This window comes from Macaca thibetana, chromosome 9 (genome assembly GCF_024542745.1).
Source record: "Macaca thibetana thibetana isolate TM-01 chromosome 9, ASM2454274v1, whole genome shotgun sequence".
NCBI lineage: Eukaryota > Metazoa > Chordata > Mammalia > Primates > Cercopithecidae > Macaca > Macaca thibetana.
This window is the reverse complement of record NC_065586.1, coordinates 39720469-39737125: the sequence shown is the minus strand read 5'-3', so window position 1 is coordinate 39737125 and position 16657 is coordinate 39720469. Positions and strand designations below refer to the sequence as shown.

The 16657-nt window shown below is 41.9% G+C and overlaps 1 pseudogene; it reads left to right on the top strand.

The window, feature by feature from the left end:
• The window catches only part of LOC126962222 (cubilin-like), a 53642-nt pseudogene that overhangs the window by 34953 nt on the left and 2032 nt on the right, over nucleotides 1–16657 (top strand).

The window sequence follows — 16657 nt, the reverse complement described above, 5'->3', positions numbered from 1 at the left end:
AATGTCTGTCTCCATCATGTGGGTTCTCATGATACACTTCCATTCTTTTTATTGTAGCACTTATTTTTCTCTATTTGTATATAATTTATATACATACATATATTTATATGTATATATATATAGTGTATGTGCATATACACACAAGTGTATGTATATTTAATTTATAGACCTTTACTCCCTTTTATTCGTGAGGAGGTCTATGTCTTGAAGGTCTAGATAGGGCTTTATACATCCTTGTATGCACAGGACCCAGCACTGAGGCCTGGCACACAGGTCCCAGAATAAAGATGCTTGTGGCCGGGAGTGGTGGCTCATGCCTGTAACCCCAGCACTTTGGGAGGCCGAGGTGAGTGGATCACGAGGTGAGGAGTTGGAGACCAGCCTGGCCAACATGGTGAAACCCCGTCTCTACTAAAAATACAAAACTTAAACCTGGGTGTGGTGGTGGGTGCCTGTAATCCTAGCTACTTGGGAGGCTGAGGCTGGAGAATCATTTGAACCCAGGAGGTGGAGGTTGCAGTGAGCCAAGATCACACCATTGTACTCCAGCCTGGGCAACAGGGCAAGACTCCGTGTCAAAAAAAAAAAAAAAAAAAAAAAAAAAAAAAAAAGCTTGCTAATATAAACGTGATCATAAAGACAGCAATGATTATCATGAAATTTTAACTTGCTTACCAGAAAAAGTGCATGATCTAAAACTTGGCAAATGTGCTCTTCCGTGAAACAAGGGGGTGAAGATTGGAAAACTCGAGTTTCTTCAGATTCTGAATTAACTAAAATCATGTTTAAGTTGGAAAGACGGTGCCATCTAGTGGTGCATTTATTTTTCTTTCAAAATGACTGGTTTTAGCCATTCCTGTCTTATATAATCCTAGCAATTTAGAATAATGTCAGTAGTCATGGTCATGGCTGTTCTGCAGCCTTCAGCACATCATAGCTCAGTTATGAATTTAATATTTGGAGTTAGATACACACAGATACTCATTTAGAAATACAATGAAGATTACTCAGAAAAAAACAAATGTTTTCTAGTTCTGTGTTTGAGAGAAATCCAAGCACCCACTCTTTCAAAGGATGTTTCTAGAAGGCTACCACGGCTGGGAATTGTTCTGGGTGCTGGCGACACCACAGTAAAGAAGTCAGATAGAGTCTCTGTCTCCCCACCCATGGGACTTACATGCTTGTTGTGAAAGAGACCAAACAAAGCAAATAAACAATAAATAAGATCAGTTTTTATTATAATAGGAAAATAAAACAGGATGTTGCTGAGAGAGGGCAACATTCGCTAGCACGGGCTTCTCTGAGGAGGTGACATGTGAGGTGAGGGCCCATGACAGGGAGTCCTTAGCTGTGCGGGTTCAGCTTCAGCTGAGGAAAGACGTCTCCCGGCAGCAAGAGCTGCAAGAGCAGGGCCATGGGCAGGAGTCCTCCTGGGATGAAGGAAGTGTAACCAGCAGTGAGGTGCAGGCGACCTGGGAAGCAGGCACAGGTCAGAGCAGCTGGGGCTTGGAGACTGTGGGAAGGAGCTGGAATTTTACTTTAGGTGCAACGGGGACCTGCTGGAGCATTTTCGTCAGAGCAGGAGCATCATCTCATTGGAGTTTGCAGACATGCAGGCAGTTCAGTGGAGAACACTATGGCTGCTCCGGAATTAGGTCTATTAAGAAGATGTTTCAGTGGGAACAGGTGAAGGACAATGGTGGTCACCTGGAGATGGAGCCCTCTGAGATATATTTTGAAGGTAGAATGGAGTGGATGTGGAGTGAAGAGAGAGAGAGGAATCAGAGATGACTGAAGTTGTAGGCTTGAAACATTGAGCTAAAGAAGCCTCAGGGAGAACAGTTTTGGGAGGGCTTGTGGAAGAGAGGAATCAAAGCACTTGTTTATTTATTTATTAGATATTTATTGAGTGCCTCTCATGTGCAGACACCTAAAAACTGGGAACATGGCAGTGAGCAGAACAGAAATCTGTGCATTCATGGAACTTGTATTCTCTTCAGCGGGAAAGACAATGAAATAAACAAGTTAGCCTGGGCAACATAACAAGACCACATCTCTAAAATTTTTCTTTTATTAGCTATGCATAGTGGCATGCACCTGTAGTCCCAGGTACTTAGGAGGCTGAGGTGGGAGGATCACTTGAGCCCAGAAGTTCAAGGCTGCAGTGAGCTATGAGTGCAGCACTGCACTCCAGCCTGGACAACAGAGTGAGACCTTGTCTCAAAAAAAAGAAAAAAAAAAGTTAAATATGTAGTATATAGTAGAAGGTAATACTTGCTGTGGAGAAAAGTCAAGCAGGAAAGGAGATGGGAATGGGAATGTTAGGAGAGTTTACACAAGGAAGGCCTTATTGAGTTGGGGCTATCTTTTTTTTATTTTTTTTATTTTTTTTTTTTGAGAGAGTCTTGCTTCATCGCTCAGGCTGGAGTGCAGTGGCACAAACTCAGCTCACTGTAACCTCTACCTCCTAGATTTAAGCGATTATCCTGCCTCAGTCTCCTGAGTAGCTGGGATTACAGGCGTGTACCACCACGCTGGCCAAGTTGGGGATATCTGAGACCTGAAGGAATGTAGGAAGACAAACGATGTGGATATACAGGGAAGAGCATTCCAGGCAAAGGCCATACCCAAGAAGCAGAAGCATGCCTGGTTTCACTCAAGAAGCAAAATGAACAAAATGGAGACAATAAGAAATTAGATCAGAAAGGTCAGGGGTGGCAGAGGAGGAGAGACGGCCATTGTGATGGCTTTGGCTGTTCTTTTGAGTGGATGGGAGGCAGTTAGGAGGGTTTCAGCAGAGCAGTGGACCTGGTCTGACTTACATTTTAACAGTATCCTCTTAAAGACATTTTGAGAATAGACTAAAGAGGAACAAGAGCAGAATCAGGGACTTCGTGGGAGGCTCAGTGATCATCTAGGCAAAAGATCAGAGCAGCTGAGGCCAGAGTGTTAGTAGGTGCAGTGGTTAAGGTAGCAGTGGGTGAACGGACTCTCATGACACATTCTTTTTAAAACCACAGATTACTTTCCCAAACAGGAAAAAAATGTTAGGCATCATACCAGGTCTTTACTGAAAGTCATAATATAATCAATCCAATTATAATTCTGTTCCTAAATTAAGACCACCTCAAAAAACATCAATGTAAAAATGTTTAATCGTGACCTATTGCAACTTCGCATCCAATTTAGTGTGAAAGATGCAACTTTTTTGTAAATAATGGAGAAGTAATGAATTGTTTTTCTTCAGTTACATTATGGGGTTAATGAAAATGCCAACTTGGCTGGAATGTTTTGTGGTTCCACCATACCTGCTCCTTTTATCTCTTCTGGTAACTTCCTTCTGGTTCAATTCGTCAGTGACTTAACATTAGAAAGGGAAGGATTTAATGCTACATACACCATCATGGACAGTGAGTAAATAGAAGCATTTTTATATGTTATGAAATAACACATGTATTCATGCACTGAAAAGAATGCCCTGCTTATTATATTGAAATTTCAATGTTAATTACTAAGCTCAATGTCAATTACTATCTAAACTCAATGTCAATTACTAAACACCATATTATTCACTCTATGTTTAATCTGTGGTACGAATCTGATACAATTTTTAGTCAAGGATATAAACTCCCAATTCTTAATGGAATGATAAAAATATAGCTCCCCTGGGGTAGGAGACAGAGAAGACAGAATTTTAAAGATTGCCTGAGATGAGACATGAATAAAATAGCTCCTGTGTTGCTTTTTCTTCCCAGTGCCTTGTGGTGGAACATACAATGCAACTTGGACCCCATAAAATATTTCATCACCCAATTCATCAGACCCAGAGGTCACATTTTCCATCTGTACTTGGGTCTTTCACACTCCTCCACATCAGCAGGTCAAGCTAACTGTGTGAGCTTGTAAGACTGCATGCAGAATTACTTAGAGCTTCAGGACTCACCACAGGTAACAATTATAGGATGAATGACAGTCGCATCTAGTGACCTTTTCACCAGCATTTGCAAAACACTTGAAATAATGAGGCCATGATTAAATAATTTTCTTAGTTACTTCCAGTTTAATGTGCTTTTCATCTGTACACAAAGCCCTCCAATCAGGTGTGTCAAGAAACTTGAACTTGGTCCTGTAGGTCCAGAGCTCTCGAAGCTTCACATGCCTAAGAATGCATTAAGATGCATCTTAAAAGTGCATCCTCCCTGGCCCACCCTCAGAGACTGAGTTATAACACCCATTTATCTGAATTTTTGACAAACATCTCTGGTGTTTTGGTGCCAATACCAGAGCTCCATGGACCATGCTTGCAGAAATACATATAGTTAGTAGGATTTATTTATAGGCTGAGTTGAAAGGGTCAATACAGAACACAAGAGAATCAGTGAAGAGGCCATTTGGCGCCAGTTTCAGAGGTCTATATTCATGGTAATGTAAGAGAGATAAAAACAAAAGGGCCGGGCGCGGTGGCTCATGCCGTAATCCTAGCACTTTGGGAGGCCGAGGCGGTTGGATTACCTGAGGTCAGGAGTTCAAGACTAGCCTGGCCAATGTGACGAAATCCTGTCTCTACTAAAAATACAAAAAATTAGCCCAGTTCAGTGGTGTGTGCCTATAAGCCCTGCTACTCGGGAGGCTGAGGCAGGAGAATTGCTTGAACCCGGGATGCAGAGGTTGCAGTGAGCCAAGATTGTGCCACTGCACTCCAGCCTGGGTGACAGACCAAGACTTCGTCTCAACAATGACAGCAACAAGAAAGAAAAGAAGGAAGGAAGGAAGGAAGGAAGGAAGGAAGGAAGGAAGGAAGGAAGGAAGGAAGGAGAAAGAAAGAAAGAAAGAAAGAAAGAAAGAAAGAAAGAAAGAAAGAAAGAAAGAAAGAAAGAAAGAAAGAAAGAGAGAGAGAGAAAGTCATTTTGAGCTTTAAAAAATGCTGAGTCTAAATTTCCTCTGGAATAAGATGTTGAGGAGATAGTTGGACACAAAGTGGGATGTTGACCAAAGGCCCAAAGATTTTTGTGCATCATCATTATCATGATAGGTAATTGAAATAATGAGAAGAATGAGATTATCCAGGGAAAATATGTAAAGGGAGAGGCCATGAACTGTGGATGGATACCAGGGAGAACATGTGAGAATACCTGGATTGTCTTTCTGTAGTTGGGGGAGGAACTAACCCTCACCAGTTCATTCCAAGAATGTCATGTTCAAGCCCCATGTGCTGGAATAGTGGAGTCCCATTTGTTTTCTGAGTTTTCAGGGTCGTCTTCATTATAAATCTGGGGTCCCCTGCTTCTCACGTGGTCTTGCTGGGGAGAGAAAAGTCCCGTTTGTCTGACTCCAATGTGGAGAGTTAGAAGATGTGCTGGCAGCTGAATAGGCCCTGGACTTGCTCAGTTTTGTGCAAGGCATAGACACTGAGATGAGCTCCCAAGCTCTCAAGGTGGACAAGATGCTAGATTATCATCATTCTGTTGGTAATGGTTTTCAGGACAAAATCCCCATTACCCAGCGGTACCCTTACTGGAAGGATTTAGAGCCAAGTGGAACAAGGCCCTTTGGATGAAAGCTCTTTCAATTTGCCACTGCTTCATGAAGCTAAGACAATGGGGATCACGGTGGACCACTCCACAGGGCACCGAGTGCCACTTACAGAGCACTGGGTACCAGCTGGAACATAACAGCAGCTGGAGTGGCCGCAAGTAAGACCCAGTGTTTGTCATGACTGAATAATGTTTTCAACTGAATGAATACAGGAAACAATCAAGGGTTTCAGCCTGGGTAGGTAGGGAGGAAAGACAAACATTGATGGATGAGCTAGGAGAAACTGGCATTCTCAGAGTATCCAAGAATAGACAAAGCAGGTCTAATTGGAAGATCATGAAAGAATGATGTGTAGGGCTGTTATAGAGGATGTACAGTAGCTAACTGGCATTGGAGATGAACAGAGACACAGAGATGGAAGTCACTGGTGTTAAGAAATACAAAGTGAGGGTGTTTAATGGCTTGTCTGTAAAAACACTGAAACCTCTAAGGGTCCAGAAAGGAAATCAGGGGCAGGAGACTACTATGAGCTGAGTCACCTCAAGTCTTTCATAAATGCAGGGAAGTAACCGGGAGAAAAGTAAGTGAGAGTGATGACAATGGCGAGAATATATTTGGCTAGACGTAGAGACCCTCAAAGGTGAACCAGCTTTGAGGCGAGGATGGAAGCTGCAGTGAGGAACGTGGAGCATCCCTCCCTTCCCCCTAGGCTGGCCCCCCACCCTTCCTACTCAATGAACTGTGGAGCACGGGAAAAGAATGACCTCTACCAGGAGGCTGGTGGAGAACCAGGTTTTGCTAAGGCTACAAAGTGGAAAGGTGGGGGATGTGTACAGAGAATGATTGACAGTGCAGTTAAAGTTCACAAGATACAGTAAAGTTAGACAAGGACCAAGAGCAGGAGACGGTGGGGAGGAGGAATGGAAGTCCCAAGCACTAAGAGGAGTTTGCAAGCAGAGGTGGGTGGGGTCTTTCAGTAGGTTCTGAAGGACTGCAGATATTAGAGACATACTTGAGACAGGGAGGCTGCAAATACCCTGACTTTGGTACAACTTGTTTTTATGCAAGAACTGATGGGCATTCAACTGCATTTACTTCAGGCTTTTGAGAGGTAATGAGGGCTGCCCAAGTGTTACAAAGGGGAACTGGGAGCTCATTACAGGCCCTGGCTGGCTTGGGGATGTATAGTGGAACCAAAGGCTCTGATTAGTTTTGCTAAGGGGTAGCAAGGGCTGGATCAGGGCAATGATGGTTGTTAGTCTCATTGAGCTTAGGAATGGCAAAAGCCCCAGGAGGAGAAATCCAGTGAGCTCTCAAACAGCCTGGTGGCACTCAGAGCAATGGCACAGGCCTCAGCTAGGAAGTCGCATGAGAGGGGAGGGGTCTTGTTTTCAGCAGGGAAGTGTCTGTGGTTTCAGCAGAAACTTTGCCTCCCCTCCGCACTCTCCTCTGGGAAGGTGCGCTTGTGTCAGTTCCAAGGCCAACGTGAGTCTTCTTGCAGAGCACTTCCAACAACAGAGCTGATTTCCATGGTTAAATATTTAAACCATACTTTTACATGCAGTTTAATTTCTGTTATGCTGTTCTCTTCTAAAATAAATCTAACATGATTTGGCTTCCATTTCATTTCAGGGTCATGGAAATTCAAGAATTCAGTTGTGTGGCAGAAATGCTTCAGCTGTGCCAGTGTTTTATTCTTCTATGAGTACTGCAATTGTCATTTTAAATCTAGAGTCTTAAACAGAAATTCTAGAATGAGTTTCACCTATCAGATAGCAGGTGAGTCCTGGAACTTCATCATTTATTCAGAAAAGCTGCCATCATTACAATTATTCCTAGAATAGTTGCAATTATTTCTAGAATTGACTCCTGTGAGTAAATTAGGATTTGTTAACAAAAACCATACCTATCTCTTAACTAGAACAAAGGCCCAATTTAGCAAATTACTAAAGTTGGTTTTTAAAGAGGTAAAGAGAATACAACACTAACCAAGATGCTTAGAATGCTAGCATTTTCTTCAACGTCTATGTAGTTGATTTTAAAAATATACCAGTTATTTTGTTAATTTATCCACTTAACCACACTGAATATACATACTTATTTACAAGAAATATATGTATATTTACAAGAGCTTTATCAAAATATAATTCTCATATCATACAATTTACCCATTTGAAGTTTATATTTCAGAGACTTTTAATATTTTCACAAAATTGAAAATCTTAGAAAATTATTTTTGTAAAAATCAAAAAGCCTTGCCCAGTCGCCTCCCCGTCTGGGAAGCGAGGAGGACCTCTGCCCGGCCGCTGTGCAGCCTTCCAAGTGTGAAGTGACAGCCTTATCTGTGATCTTTTCTGTCTTCCCCAAGTTTGCATTTTCGACATTAAAGTTTACTTTTTAATTTAAAAAAAAAATCAAAAAGCCTTGAAAGAGTTACCTGATTATTATCACTGAGAAGTTTATTTTCACAGAACACTTTATTTAATATTTATTTTGAATTAATTCAAATGAAAGCTGCCTTTGGTTAAACAAACAAAAGTACTTTTGATATTTATTTTACCAAAAAAAAAAAAAAAAAGGTAAAGAACGATTTCCCACAAATAAGTCACCAATGGATTTAAAATCCTTGTGCAAAACTCTGTCTTGGAGGTAGTGTTCTTGTCCTAAAAGAGAGTCTGAATGCTAGCCGCTTCCACCTCAATGTGATCAGAAAAGTTCAAAGGATCCTCGAGTATTCCTCTTTAAAGGAGAAATCTCCTATGTCATGCTTCCCGTAGGGGTGTTTGTGTGAACAGCCGCTGCATTGCATCTGTGTGTGCTGCTTGAAATTCACTTCACTGCTCAGGATCTCAATCATCTCAAAGGTAAACAAAGAAGCTGGATTACTTTTTTCTAAAGTTTGTTCATATGCAATGATCTTTTTGAATTATTCCTGTGAAGTTGAAAGAGCACTGAATATTGGAATGCATACATTAATTATGCATATTTTTCCTCTAAGATTGCAACAGAGACTATCACAAGGCTTTTGGCAACCTGAGGAGTCCTGGATGGCCAGATAACTATGACAATGACATGGATTGCACCATTACTCTCACAGCCCCCCCAGAACCACACCATTTCCCTCTTTTTTCATTTGTTTGGCATTAAGAACTCAATTGAATGCAGAAACGATTTCTTGGAGGTAATACACATTTGAATATCATTTAAATGAATTATTTAAAAGATGATGGATCACTTAAGATTTTACACCTTTTCTCTAGTGCTGCTAATACTCTATGATTCTTATTTGTTTCATTAATTTGTTCATTACCTTTTAATTCCCTAAACATTTACAGAGCACCAGTCCAAACACTGGAAATTGGGAACCTTAGGGCCCTCGGAAGACTCCTAATCTGGTGGGAAGGACAGATGGGGTATAGCCACTTACAGCACAATGTGGAAAGGACTAACTGAGTCCAGCAGGGGTAGGGGTTCCTAACTCAGTCTGGGAACTAGACGGCTTCTTTAAGAGGGCAATATGTAAGTTGAGACCTAAAAGGATCAGAAGAAAGTTTAAGAACAATATGCTGATTCTGTAAAATGAAACTGAATGATACTAAATAGCTCACCTGATTTCCCTGACACCTATGGTAAGTTTGGGGCATCATCAACATCCTCTAAAGACAAGTGTTTCCTTGAATAAGTGCTCCCTGGTCGCAGGAGGTGTGGTCTGTCCTTTCTCCACTACAACTCTAGGGCTCTAATTTGGACACAGAAGTGACTTTGCTGTTTGCCCACCCTCCACCCATCCACCTTCCACTCCCACCCCAGGACACAGTGAGAGAGAAGCCCCCCTTGAGCCTGGAGCAGGCAGAGCCATGCCCCTTGTGGGACTGAACCTTTGGAGTCCTCCAGAGCCCCCGATGAGCTCCCTCTGTGCTCTTTCTGCCCCATCACCTGCATTGGGAATGTGAGATGGAACATGAATATCATCGCTCATAGGCAGAAGATGGTCTGAATAAGCCTCATCTGATGCAGACCCAGTGTGTGGAACTCAGCACCTGCATTTTGCCAGAAAAACCCCAGAGCTCATGGGGTTGTGACCTTTGCAAGCCCTGTTGAAAATGCATTCATCCTTAGGAAATAAACTCAGGTGGAACCTAAGACCCAAAAGGATAAGGATGCTGAGTTCCTCTGAGAGTGGAATTTAAATCTAAACCTCATCCTGATGCTCTCTAAATTGGCTTTGTTTCACCATACAAGAGACTTCAGTAAGGTTTCCAAAAAGTTTGCTTGTTCTGCTACACCTGATCTGGAGTTGTATTTTTTATTATGTTTTTTCTCGCTGCCTCTTTGATCAGGTCTTCATTCAAAATAAGCTGCCCAAGATGATTTGATCTTTGTAGCATATGTAATTGTACCAGTGTATGCAGCAGGCGCCTTTCCTTCTGTGGGAGGATTCTTTCCAGTGGGCTTCTGTTCAGCTGCTAGTTTCTTGGTAGCTGCAGCTTTTGTTTCCAACAAAACATATTTTCTCGCCTGCAACCCACCTCATCTGATTTGGCTTCTAGAGCTGCTGTCACCTTCTGCCCAGCCTGGTGAGGAAGGGTGTTCCAGCACATGGTCTTTGCCTATGGGTTTAGCTTCAGCATGATTCCTGATGCAGAGTTTTATCATCCTGGAAAGCTCTCCCCTTTGGAATTCATCTAAATCCTTTATTAATCAATAGCCTTAACATGTAGTGCCATAAATAATACTCAGAGTAAGCTCATGCCTTTTCTAAAAGAATATTCACATGATAGGAAACCAAAAGATGTATGTAGCAGGGAGGAAACGAAAAGACAAACACAGTATTCTTTGTGCCAGTCAAGTTATTCAACTTAGACCTATGTACCTCTGTCACCATGGAGATTCATATATTTATATGAAGCATAAAGCAGAAAGAATGAGGGGAGTGGGATCTGGAGGAAAGATGGAATAATCCCGTTAGGTTGGAGTCACAGTTCAACTAACTCTTAACTCACTCCAGCTTGAATGGACCATTATTGATCAGAGTCAACATTTGCCATTTGCCTGATAGATGCTGGGAAGCAAAGCTTTGCTTTCCAGCCATGGAGAGTGAGAACTATTCCTCCTCGCTGTCCTTCCTTACTCCATAGAATGGATCTGAAACTTCCTGTCCCCTAAGCAAAGAAAGGAAACCACAGCTTAGGCCTGTAAAATGTAGCTATGTCTGGCTCTCAGTGGGAAGACTGTGGGCATAGTTTCTTGGCAGCTGGACCAGGAAGCCTCAGCATTCCATTCTTGTGAACTGCAGTGGGAATGGAAATGTCTGACTGAGGATTCTGTGTTACTACCAAGCGAGGGCCGAGCTCTAGACCATGCCTGGAATCTGCAATTGTTTTCATACCTTCACCTCCCCTTTCAGGATCCTCTGATGTCCCAGGGATGCCTGCTGCTCTCGGTGGCCCCATTCCTCCTAGGAGAGGAAAGTGAATAAGACAAGTTATTGGCAGTGTCAGTGGAAATTAGTATCTTGCTGCTCCTCTCAGAGCAACACCATTTTAAAAGAGGACCCCTAGGTGAAAACACCCAAACTCAAGAGTATAGTGCTGGCAGGTCTTAAATATGGCAGTCCTGCCATCTACTAGTGGATAACTGGCTACTCTGTCATGGCAACTCTACTTTGTTTAAACACTAGCAGAATAATCCCTGAAGCACTAGAAAGGCATTATTCTCTCCCATGGGCTACTACATAGACCTAAAAGGAATCTCCCCTGATCAACACAGCCCAGCAAGATTAGACTGTCTTAATTCTGTGACTTAAGATACCAGCAATTAACCAAATTTTAAACCATGGAATTACAAATAGAAGACAGGAACTTCCAATAAACAAATACATAGATCAGTAAAATCAGCATTTCTACGTGTCAGGCTGGTTCCGACATACATTGCCTATGTAACGTTTCCTTAAGAAGCGTTGAGAGCCCTTCTGGAAGCAGGGCTGGTTGTGAATGCAGGGTAGGAGCCAGGCTGGGGGACAGAAAGTGGTTGAATTCACAGTGTGGTTCTCTCTCCTCCCAAAACACCAACTCATTTTCTGTTTTTATATGTCTCTACTCAAAAATGAGGAGTTGAAACAAAAAAGCAACAAGGTCTCGGAATGTGTTTTTAAAACACATTTAATAACAGTCAAAAGTTGTATAGATTTATAATTCTGTCCTTCACCCATGCAGAAATTCCTTTTGTTCTGAACTTTATTATACTTTGCATTGTATTTTTTTCATAGCCCCTTTACAGCCAAGTAATTATCAATGGGAAACCTGTGTGTGCGTGCGCGTGCGCGCACACACACACACACACACAATGAAAAACGTATAATAGTTGACTGGAAACAGGGCAGGCAACATTGTCCCCACCCATCCCCACCCTTTAAAAATTCACTTTACCTACATTCTTCCAAATGTTTCCTCAAAAGCAAAGGTTGCAGGATCGTAGCACAAACTATTGTATAAAAAAGCAGTCTGATGTTTTAATTGCTGTAGGTTAACAGATATTCCTGAATCCAAATACAAATGTTTTTTGATCTACACATGGAACATTTTTCACCTTTGCAAGTGAAGGTGACTTCTGCATGTATTTTCAGAAAACCCTTCATTCTTAGGTATATAAGAAGACAAAGCTTTTTCCGAAAGTGTCATCTTTCAAACTGTCTCACATTGTAATGTATATACATTGGAGAAGAAAGTGTAAGTTTAATAATGAATGACATCTTCCTAAGGGTGAGAAATGGAAGTAACAGCAATTCACCATTACTGGGCAAGTGCTGTGGAACTCTGCTGCCAAACCCCGTCTTCTCTTAAAATAATGAACTATACCTACAATTTAAGAGTGATAGTGTAATTTTCAATCGTGGATATGAAATCATCTGGACCTCATCACCCACTGGTAAGACATTTATCTGCATTTTGTACGGGAAAGCAATGTAGGTGAGAAAAACATAAGGTGTCTAATAGAAAAAGGCAAAGTAACCTTGTATTTTTAGCTACCTGTGTACCTGGTTAATTCATGTTAAGAATAGAGATTTTTAACAATGAAGGTACACATTACTTTGTTGTTGTTGTTGTTGAGATGGAGTTTCGCTCTGTCACCCAGGCTGGAGTGCAGTGGCACGATCTTAGCTCACTGCAAACTCCGCCTCCTGGGTTCAAGTGATTCTCCCACCTCAGCCTCCCGAGTAGCTGAGATTACAGGCGCACGCCACCACGCCCAGCTGATTTTCATATTTTTAGTAGAGATAGGATTCTGCCATGTTGGCCAGGCTGGTCTTGAGCTCCTGACCTCAAATGATGCACCCATGTTGGCCTCCCAAAGTGCTGGGATTACAGGCATGAGCCACCGCACCTGGCCAGATTAATTTAAATTCTACATTTATTCATTACTTCCGTTTATAAAAGAATACATAATCATATATGAAGCATATATAAGGTATGAAGATTTAAAAATCTTCTTTCATAAATTCAATTTTGTTAGACTTTTTGGCTTTTGGTTTCACCATCAAGGAAGTTCTTTGAGAATTTAAGGAACAATATTTACCAGAAATCCAACTGATGAACACATTCTGGCATATATATGAGTGGTTGTGCTTCTCGCAGGCCCTGACATTTGTTGGCAGTCCTGGAGAGAAATTGCTTTTTTAACGTAGTAAGTATCTTCTCACATTTTTGGTTGGCCACTTATCAAACAGCTAAAGAAAATTTAAGTCATGTCAATACATTTAATGCAAAAGAGGAGGAACACCTTTATGAAATGTCCTGAAATACCAAAATACCTTCAAAATAAAAAAGATAAACAGAAATCACTTTAAATATCTTAAGAAAATGGTTCTATTAAGATAATCACGGGTAATGGAATCTTGGCACCCAAAGGAAGATACAGATGACTTCCAATGCTGAAATTTTATCAGCCTTATCAGGAAATAAAACACCACCATTAGGCTGGGCGTGGTGTTGCACACTTGTAATCCCTGGGAGGCCAAGGTGGGTGGATCACCTGAGGTCAGGAGTTCCAGACCAGCTTGGCCCACATGGTGAAACCCTGTCTCCACTAAAAATACAAAATTAACTAGGCACGGTGGCGCATGCCTATAATCCCAGCTACTCGGGAGGCTGAGACTGGAGAATCACTTGAACCTGGGAGACAGAGGCTATAATAAGCCGAGATCACACCACTGCACTCCAGCCTGGGCGACAGAGCAAGACTCCGTCTCAAAAAAAAAAAAAAAAAAAAAACCCACCAAGATTAATGAGTTGCCCAAAGTGCTCCGCTAGACTGAGGTGGAGGTGGGAGTAGACCTCGGTGGTCAGAGGCCCAGCCAGGTGCTCTGTAACTATGCCAGCTTCTTCCTGTCCTGGAGGCGATCTGGATCTCCACAGATATGTAGTCTATATGTAGTCTAAATCATGACAGCCTTCATATACAGATTAACAAATTGAACAAACTAACACCAAAACTGGAAGTAGTCGACCTTAAGTATGTCCATTATTAGGCTGGTAAAGTCACTTTTATAATGAAGTCATTCCTGCCACCACCTACAGTAACACACTCCCTTTGGTTTAGCGCTGAATTTTACCTCTAATTTTACTTCACTCACATCATTAGCATCAACTCAGGGCATGCAAACATCTCTGCCCCATCGAAAGCACAGAGACAACAACTTGATTTTCTCCCACAGTTAGTTTATCAAGTTTTTTTTTTTTTCCCCCATTCTGCTCTCAACCCCCAATTTTCAAAGTACAGTCCTGGAGGAACTTGTCCCTGGGTCATGATATGCAGTCAAAGGCATGTGTGTTGAGGATGGAAGAGGTGGAGGGCGATGGGAAGAGAGGGGAAGGGAGGAGAATGGGTGTAGCCCAATGAAGAGGAACAGGAAAAGGGGTTTCTGCCTCCATTATTCTTGCAAAGAGTCTCAGCACCTTAAGAAAATAAAGTCTTATTACCTAACAAGCCAGACTGAATGGGGGTTTATACATTGTTGAACCAAACTTCCTGTCCTGTTTTCCTTGCAGGATGTGCAAGGAAATGTGTGTCTTTATGGAGACAGAGGCTCATTCACCAGCCCCGGCTATCCAGGCATGTATCCAAACAACAAGCACTGCGAGTGAGCCCTGTTAGCTCCTGCTGGAAGGCTTCTCACCGTCAACTTTTACTTCATTAGCATTGACGATCCAGGAGACCGTGTCCAGAACAATCTCACACTACGATGGGCCCAATGTCTCCGTCCTATGGACCATACTGCAGAGGCGTGAGTAGAACAAACATTTTATATTCCCATTTGTGATTTTTTGTTATTTTTAGACAATGAGAGTCACTTAATGTAGACTTTTTTTTTTTTTTTTTTTTGAGACAATGTGTCGCTCTTGTCACTCAGGCTGGAGTGCAGGGGTGCAATCTCAGCTCACTGCAACCTCCGCCTCCCGGGTTCAAGCAATTATCCTGCCTCAGCCTTGTGAGTAGCTGGGATTACAGGCGCCTGCCATCATGCCCGGCTAATTTTTGTACTTTTAGTAGAGACGGAGTTTCGCTATGTTGGCCAGGCTGGCCTTGAACTCCTGACCTCAGGTGATCCTCCCACCTCAGCTTCCCAAAGTGTTGGGATTACAGGCGTGCGCCACCGCGTCCGGCCTAGTGTAGGCTTTTAAAGGCAGACACATGCAGAGTACAAAGCACAGCCTTTTAACAGATTGAGCAGTTTTCCGACTTGCCTTTCTATTCTTGGAGCATGAGTGCCATCTGGTGGGCATTGCATTAAATTACTATTAATAGTTACCAAAATCAGCTCTGCGTCAGAATCACCTGTGGAGTTACTTACATTAGACTTCCAGTTCCCACAGAAACCTATTGAATCAAGATTTCCCGGGGAGGAGCCACAGCATGCTGTTTTTAAAAAGCTCCCTCTGTGACATCAGTGCACTGCCTAGAGTTGAATACCCATGTTTATTTCTGCATAAATAAAAGCATAGAAAATTTGGACACGTGACTCTATTTTATCTACTTCTTGCTGAAAATTGCAGGAATTCTTTGAAGAAATGATGACTGATAGTTTGTTTTTGTAAAGTTCTGATATCTTCGCTCAACAACTCAGAGTCTGATGTTGATTCAATATTGCAGGCATCTGTGCTTATGGTCCTCTCATTTTATGTGCAAGTAGATACTTAGAGTATGGGCTCACACCTGTAATCCCAACACTTGGGGAGGCCCAGGCAGTTGGATCACTTGAGGTCAGGAATTCGAGATAAGCCTGGCCAACACAGGGAAACCCCGTCTCTACTAAAAGGACAAAAATTAGCCAGCATAGTGGCACACGCCTATAATCCCAGCCGCTTGAGAGGTTGAGGCAGGAGAATCGCTTGAGCCTGGAAGGTGGAGGTTGCAGTGACCCGAGATTGCGACCCTGCACTCCACCCTGGGTGACAGAGCCAGACACTGTCTCAAAAAACAAAGTCAAAGAATAAAAAATTATGTACTGTGGCAACATTAAAAAAAAAAACAAAAACAAAACAAGTGAGTAAGTAAGGGAAAAGTGGCTGTTGGCAAGTGGGTATCTGTTTCTAATTTTTCTGCTCTTTAATCACTTAGGCTTTGTAATCAAACTAGACAGAGAATTATATCAGCTGGAAATCTAGATAGTTTTTAAAATATATGATTTATAAAATTGATAAATGCTATTTTCAGAAGTATCAGAAAATAGACTAATTTTTCTAACACCCCGGCATTCTCATATATTCTTAACACCTTTCTTTGAATATATTTGCATATATTTTACATGCATATTTTTTACTCTTTGATGGTGTGTTTTTTCCGCTTACCAACATATCATTAATATCTTATATTAATAAAAACATTGGTGCATCATATTTAATTTTTGGAGAGTATTTCATTGCATAAGTGCAGCCTAATTTATTTAACGAAGCCCCTCTAAGTGGACATTTAGTTCTCTCTAACTTTTCACAACTACAGACGACACTTAATAAACTTTTTGGTAGTGATATCTTTATACACAGAGTTACATTACTTGGTGAGAAATGGTGATCACAGGACCAGCAGATACTGTATCACCGGGATGCATAGAAGACCCACAGAG